An 8,280-nucleotide genomic window follows, 5' to 3' on the forward strand; every position below is an offset into this window, starting at 1 on the left:
CTAACTCTCTGCAGCCTTCGACACCATCTCCTACCACACCTTCATCACCAAACTCCACCACATCAGCATCCAAGGCAACACTCTCAACTGGATTGCCTCTTTTCTCACCAGTTGAACTCAGAGAATCCACCTACCTCCATTCCACTTTAAACCTAAAAACATCATTTGTGGCATCCCCCAGGGCTCCTCCCTCAGCCCCACCCTCTTCAATACCTAAAAGACGTCACTAGCAGACATCGCCCAAACCCAAGGACTAAACATCATCTCCTACACCGATGACACACAGCTCATCCTTTCTCTCACAGAACACGCCGACACCACCTGAGCTAACTTCCAAATCACTATGTCCGGCGTCGCACCCTGGATCAAGGTGAACTGTCTCAAGCTAAACTCTGAAAAATGGAGGTACTCATCTTCAGGAACAAAGCCTCTCCCTGGGATGACCCCCGGTGGCCCACGGCACTCAGTCCCAAGTCAACCGCCTCCATCCACGCATGTAAGCTTATATTCATACTTGACAGCCAACTGACTATGAAGCAACAAGTCAATGCCGTCTCCTACTCCAGCTTCCACACCCTCCAAATGCTATGCAAGATCTTCCAATTGATCGCCAAGTCCTAGAACGACCTCCCCCTCCAACTGTGAACCACTCCTTCCCTCAAAGAGTTCAGGAAGAAGCTCAAAACATGGCTTTTTGACAAAGGGTCACAGAACCTCAACGCCTGGAGACACATCAGCGTGATAAGCCATGCTATGAAAGACAGATTGATTGATTTTAATAAAACACAAAATACATCCAAGTGTGAATTCTAGTGATTAAAAAAGGTTGGTGTCCCACTAGCTATTCCAGTCAGTATTACAGGACTGAACATTACCCAGGAGACACCTTTGCTCATTTAATTATCAGTGGGTTGCAGGAGGGTGCAGTCCGCTGGGTTCTCTGTCTTATGTTGGACACTGACTAAGTCCTTTGTACCAAAGGGTCTAAAGAACTCTTTCAAGTCATGTTCTGGATGAAATTCCAGAAAAAGTATAAGCACACCTGCTACACAAACATGCACCTAGCGTGCACACAAAATGTCAGTGCAAGGACTAGGATTCACATATAAAAGAGGATCAGTAGCCTAGGCTCTCTCCTATCACTTAGAAAGGGTCTGGTTGTTCTAGAGATTCACAAACACTCTGTATGATGACACCACCACATTACGTGACTTACCATGGGCATGGACAATAGTAGAATGCCTGCTAAGAGGGCATACTTTCGGCTCTTCTCCAGGAGACAGAAAATGTTGTGGACCTCACATTACCAGGAGCAGGCCAAGTCCTCAGCATATGTTAGATGCCTTACACCAGAACCAAACAAAAAAGTCAGGATACCAGGCGGGCAATACCTCAAGCTCTCTTACAGTCCTAACTCTCTCACTTAGGGGCTCCTCATTTCTATATCCCTCTTAGAGCGCCCTCCAAACCAAAATGACATGGTACACCCACGTATATAGTTCCACTCTTACCATGAACCACGCCCTGCACCCTGCATGAAGGTGTATTCTACTTGTAATGACCCTAGTCCCACAAGAGCAGGACCAGAGACTCAACCCGGAAGTTTCTACAAACAGTGTATCACCCTCAGGCTAGGTTTGACCAGATGATATAAATAAAGGAGCAAAGACCGCTCGGGGTCTTCCGCCTATACGAGTGTAATAGTGTGCATGTGTGTAATTCTTTCAGCATTGCTAAACGGCCACACTTGCCTACCCCTTCCCCCACTACACTGACGACGAGAATGCCTCTCCCACATGACTGCTGATGCAGACCTACCATAGGCCGGCCAAACTCCCCAAATCCACAGTGCCTCTCCTCACCTCTGGTGCCTGTTGCTGCCTCCTAGCCCGCAGCCGCAGGAAGTAAGCGGGGCATAGCGGTACCGCCACCGAGAGATCCCAGTGAGTACTGCAGGCCCTGCCGACACGTATCCAAGCAACAGTCAGCGTGCTACTCCCTGCACCAGGTGCAGAGCGCTCCAAAGCAGCCGACGCCCAAGCGCTAAACTGAACTGGGAGAACACGTGGGGAGCTCAAGGAGCACACTGCTCCCAAGCAGCCGACGATGCCTGCATGCTGCGGCGAGGCCTGAAATACCACGTGAGGGACCGGGGGAACACGACATCGGCAGTAAAGCCCTGCCAGAGTGAGAAACAGTCCCCAAAAAAAGAAGAAGAAAACAAAGAAAAAAATCATGTTACCATCAAGGTCTAGGAAGGCCAAGAGAAAGGTGGTAAACAGAGGAGGAAATTAAACTGGGACAGCAAGGGAACAAAGACAAAAAAAGGAGCCATGAATGGAACAGGGTGCAGTGCACCTCTGCACGATAAAATAACGCACAGCTCAGCGCTACCCAGAACAAAAAGAACTCACACCACTATCACTAACACAGATCAATGACCATGAGGGCAAGCAGGCCCACAGCGGGTGCAACAAATGGGGCAACCCCCACCCCCGTTAGACCAGCCATACAGCACGCACAAGTCAGCACTCTACAACCATTCAGTGAGCTCGCCGACCCCACCACTGCCTTCCCCAGGTGGAAAATATGGATCAGCCACCTAAACAACGACTTCGTTGCAACAAGGGAAATGGCAAAACCATCAAGAGGTCACTGCTACTGCACTTCGCAGGGGAAGAGATATATAACGTTTTCGCACACCTACCACACACCAGAGCTTCTAACAACTACGGTGCAGTGGTCAGAGCTCGGACGCGCACTTTGACCCACAGCTTAATCCGGACTATGAACGATTCAAGCTCCGCCAAGCCCGCCAAAGGGAAGGTGAGTCCATGAACGTGTTAATGCATGCCTGTGGGAATTAGTCGGCATGTGCACGGCTGACGAACAAGCCAAAGAGTTGAGAGCGCAGATCATACAAGGGTGCTGCAACAGAACCCTTAGGAGTCTGATCCTCCTCCAGCCCGGTATCCCCCTGAAAGATATGCTTGTCATGGCGCGGTCCCATGATGTGTCAGATGCCAGGTCAACGGAGATGGACATAGCCATCACTCAGCAACCGGAAAGGCCTGCCACAAGAAAAGTAGAACGAGCTGACGTGATCCATACTCAAGGTAGAGGAAGCAGAAGAAGACAGCCAGCGAAGGCCGCACCTGGTTCTCGGTGTGGGCACTGTGGACGAGAAGAGCACCCCCTAGAGGAATGCCCAGCACAAGGGCGAGCCTGCTCAAAGTGTGGCACCCTCAACTATTGGATCGATGGTGGTTCAAGACAAACAATCTTGAAAGGACTGTGTGCACAGCTGTGGATGTCTATTCTAACTACTAACAAATTAACCTACTGTGTCACACAAATGAAATAATCTTTCAATGATGTCTCAATTGATTATCATTTACTTCAAATGAGGTGCATTTTTACACATCATTAGATTTAATAATATTCAGTTTGCCATTATTTCATGACATAATTATTTCAATCCATATAAATCGCTTCATAATCAAAACATAACAATGTCAACATGAACAGTGTGGCGATTGATGACCTTCGGCCCAATGCATTTCAAGACCTCTGGTCCCTTATTCAGGGGCCACTGTGAATAAAGGTAAAACCAAATGTCATAATCATTGGATAAACGTACAGAACATTTTTCATAAGTGTACAAAGCCATCCATTCCCAGAGAATCCATCAGGTGCTATCAGAACACAGAGAAAACATAAAGAAATGTATGTCTTAGTGAACCAGTACCATGGTGAAACTTGAAAATGAACAGACGTGATATTGTGATCACAGTGATAATAATAGGAATAAAAAGGTGACCTCTATCAATGGTCCGCAAGGTGCTCATATCTAAACACAAGGTGAACGACAATCAGAACTGAAAATGCACGCGAGCGCTAAAAAACTAAAACCGAACCTTATAGCTGGAGATCGTTAATACAGCTGGACAAGGAATATTAAATGCCTGCGATGTCGAGGACAATGCTGGGGCTGCCGCAAAAAACAATGGTGCAAATAAACACTAGTACGAGGAAAGTGCAGAGAGTGAGGGTAGGAGAAAGAGTAAACGGGTACCTGACACTGCGATGTCTTGGGGCGATACCGCAGAGAAATGCTTGTCATTTGTAATACAAGGGTGACAATATGGATATAGAACGTGTAGATATGGTGGAACAATAGGCGGGCACAACCCCGAGATTTAAACTGACCTAGTAATACACCAACGTTTCAGAGTACACTGCTGTGGAAACTGCTCAAAGCTGATGCGCGGGCATTAAGTAAAGGGAGCTCTATATCGAAAGAGGACAAAGTCACATGTTGCTCAACTAGGCAAAAACGGCTGAAGTGAAATGCGGCGCCCATTTTTAAGAAGGTACACTTGAGTTCTAATGATGAAAGGGTAACCTCACACTGACTTGTGCAGTAGAAAGAACATGACAAAAGGGGCAAGGTGTCCTGAAAAGCATAATGAGACGGACACGAAAACAAACATCAGCAAGCCAAAGAGGTGAGAGTGCAGATCATACAAGGGTGCTGCAATGAAACCCTTAGGAGTCTCATCCTCCTCCAGCCCGGTATCCTCCTGGAAGATATCCTTGTCATGGCATGGTCCCATGATGTGTCAGACGCCAGGGCAACGGAGATGGACATAACCATCACTCAGCAACCGGAAAGGCCTGCCACAATAAAAGTAGAACGAGCTGACGCGGTCCGAACTCAAGGTAGAGGAAGCAGAAGAAGACAACCAGCGAAGGCTGCACCTGGTTCTCGGTGCGGGTACTGTGGACGAGAGGAGCACGCCCTGGTGGAATGCCCAGCAGAAGGGCGAACCTGCTCAAAGTGTGGCACCCTCAACCATTTCGCCACCGCAAGCAGAGGAACAGAGGCACTTGAGGAAGGAGGCCACCCTCAAAGTCCGTGAAGCAGCTATCTCACGAGGTACCAGAGAACAAAGGCCCACAGCTGCAGCGATACCTCCTTAAAGACTCGTCCACCGAAGATGAGGACGAATGCTTCCTCATATCATTTGCAAGTGACTTAAAGCGCAGAAGGCTCCTACAGCCCATGTGCGTCATAGAAATAGCAGGATCCTGTGTCACAGTTTTGATCGACACCAACGCAACCGTCAATGTGATGGGCAGCCAACAACACAAACAATGTCGCATGTGCTCCCAGGTAGCCCCCACCAGTGTCAAGATATTTACCTACGGAAGCGAAACACTGCTACCTGTGAAAAAGGCAAAATGACCGTGCAGGTGAAAGCGGAGGACCAGGAGATCATGACAACGTTCCATGTAGTCAATAGAGAAGCAGACATTTTAGTAGGAAACCACACTGTGGAAGACCTCAGCCTGATCACTTTCGCCTGCTCGGTCAAAGCACTCCAGACGGACGAGGTGCTTGAACTATTACCTCACCTCTTCACCAGGCTGGGGTGCATGAAGAGGCCACCTGTCGAGCTTCACATAGACAAATCGATTAAACCAGTAGCACTCCGTCACAGGCGCATCCCATTCCATCTACGGCCTCTGGTTGAACAAGAACTGGGCGACTTGGAACAACAAGGAGTGATTGAAAAGGTCACCGCATGACACCCTGGGTCTCGCCCATAGTGATTGTGGAGAAGCCAAAACAACCAGGAAAAATATGGTTGTGTATAAACATGCACCTGCCCAACCAAGCGATCAAAATGGAGAGAAATGGATTAGGATGTTGTCACTGAAACCCCTTGTAAGCACTATTTCAAAAATAACAAACCGGAAAGGGTCAAGGCAATGTCAGTGACGACATCCTAATCCACTCGTCATCCATCGAGGAGCACCACAAACACCTCACAGCAGCCCTGCAACGACTATCAGATCACAGCATAACACTCCACAAAGACAAGTGTTCTTTCTTTCAGAACTCCATCAATTTTGTTGGGTACGTCTTTAACCAGGAGGGGGTGCAGGTGGACCCACAAAAGTCCAACGCCATACAGCAAGCACCAGCACCAACCACAGTATTGGAAGTGCTTAGCTTTCTGGGAATGGCCACGCATTGCGGGCGATTCATCCCAAGCCTGGCCACGATAGCCAAACTCCTCCAAGCATTAACCAAGAAAGATGCCGCATGGAAGTGAGGCAGCGAAGAAGAGGAGGGGTTTCGGAAAATCAAAGAAGCATTACTTAAGAAAAACCACCATGGCATCCTTCGATGCAACACGGAACACGGAGTTGTTCGTGGGCGCCAGTCTCATCGCCAGGGGGACAACGATCACGCATGAAGTGGTACCCAGCAAATGAGCGCCTGTTGCATTCGCGAGCAAGGCCCACACACCCACAGAAGCAAGGTACTCTCAGATCGAAAGGGAGGCACCAGCAATGAAGTGGGCATGCAGCCACTTCCATTTCTATGTCAGCGGACACCGCTTCCGGGTAGTCACCGACCACCAGCCACTTGTTCCACTGTTCCGAGGTACGGCCCCACACCCTCTGCCACGAATCGAACAGTGGGCGATTCAGCTGCAGCACTACCAGATGGATCTAGTGTATCGCCCCAGTTCAAAGAATCCTCTGAATTTTCTCACTCTGCACCCGCCAGACCCAAGAGAAGAAGATACCAACAACGACGTAAGGACGGAAGAGTATGTGGACATGGTGTCCCAAAGATCATGTCCCAGTGCCCTCACCATCGAGGAGATCAGCTCAGCAACCAAGAACGACCGGTCTTGGCCATGGTCGTAGACGCCCTACTCCGAGGCTCTTGGGAGAACTTTTTGCATGACTCCAACAGCTGGTGAGGCCCAGACAAGGAGCTTCTCTGAAGACTATGGATGGTGCAGAACGAGCTAAGCATGATAGTAGAAGGTCTAGTGTTGAGAGTATCACGAATCGTATTCCCAGAGAACCTCCAAGAGAGAGTGACTGCCCTTGCACACAGAGGCCACCAAGGAACCAACCGAATGAAATCTCTGATGAGAGAGAAAAAAATTTTCCCAGGGTTAGAGGGCGCTGTTGACAACCTGGTACAAAACTGCCACTCCTGCCAGTTCACAAGCAGCCAGGAATCCCCGGTACCAATAATCACGGAGGCACTTGCCTCAGCTTTGTGTTCCCAAATTAGCCTCGACTTAGGAAGCTTCCCGGACGGAATGGTGACAGCAGTACTCATTGACAGCTATTCCAGGTACCCAATAGTCGAAGTAGTGGATTTCACAGCTTATGCCCACATCGCGCCAGTTCTCGGAAGGAAATTTGCTTTGTTCAGTCTGCCCCAAGAACTGAAGACGGACAATGGTCCAACCTTCCAAGGAGTAGAATTTAAGGACATACTCACATCACTGGGCATACAACACCACTGTTTCACCCATCAATGGCCCCAAGCCAATGACGAAGAGGAACGATTCATGCATACGCTGAATAAAGTCCTTTCCATCGCTATGGGAGAACAGACCAAACCAGAAGCAGCGCTACAGCGATTGCTGGGAGAATACCGCAGCACACTGCATTGTACGACGCAAAGATCCCCTTGGTCCCTGATGCTCGCCGGACACAGATGGGACACATTGGTGTATCAGACTGCTGGAGTCCACCACCCTACGAGCCAGCCAACGCCCAACCCCGACCAGCCCAAAACAACAAGCGTGCCAGCAAGAGACAGAGAGCCAAGCCTGAGCTCCTCGTGCCAGGAAGCCTGGTACTGATTTGAAACCACCGAGTGGGATGGAAGTTCAAGACAACCTACGAACCAGGTACCTGGACCGTATGGCAGGTGAACGGAAGAGCCATCACCGCCTAACGTGGGGACGAAGTAATCACCAGGAACGTGTCATAGTTCTGGTGAGTAGAACGTCCGAATCAAGGAAGCATTAATCCGAAAAAACACAGAAGCAGAAACTGACTGGGCCTAAGGAAACTCACAACCCAGCACTGGAGGGTCAAGCCTGACCAGTCCTCCTAGCCTTCTTATGGTTCTACCAGCGGAGAGCAAAGAGTTGAGTGTTACCTTCCAGCTAGACCTATGCATCCAGAGTGCAGGCCATCGATCCAACTCCCAATGTTACAACCTGATATCGAATCCACTGCCCAGTTAGAGACTAAAATACTTTGTTGAACTTTGTTGAGAGTTTAAAGTTGGGAAGGGATGTAATGACCCTAGTCCTGCGAGAGCGGGACAAGAGACTCAACCCGAAATGGTCTACAAACGATCACCCTCTTGCCAGTGGTGGCCAGAGGATACAAATAAAGGGGCAAAGACCGCTCGGGGTCTTCCGCCCATACAAGTGTAATAGTGTGCAT

Source organism: Lissotriton helveticus, chromosome 7, assembly GCF_964261635.1.
Source record: "Lissotriton helveticus chromosome 7, aLisHel1.1, whole genome shotgun sequence".
Classification (NCBI taxonomy): domain Eukaryota; kingdom Metazoa; phylum Chordata; class Amphibia; order Caudata; family Salamandridae; genus Lissotriton; species Lissotriton helveticus.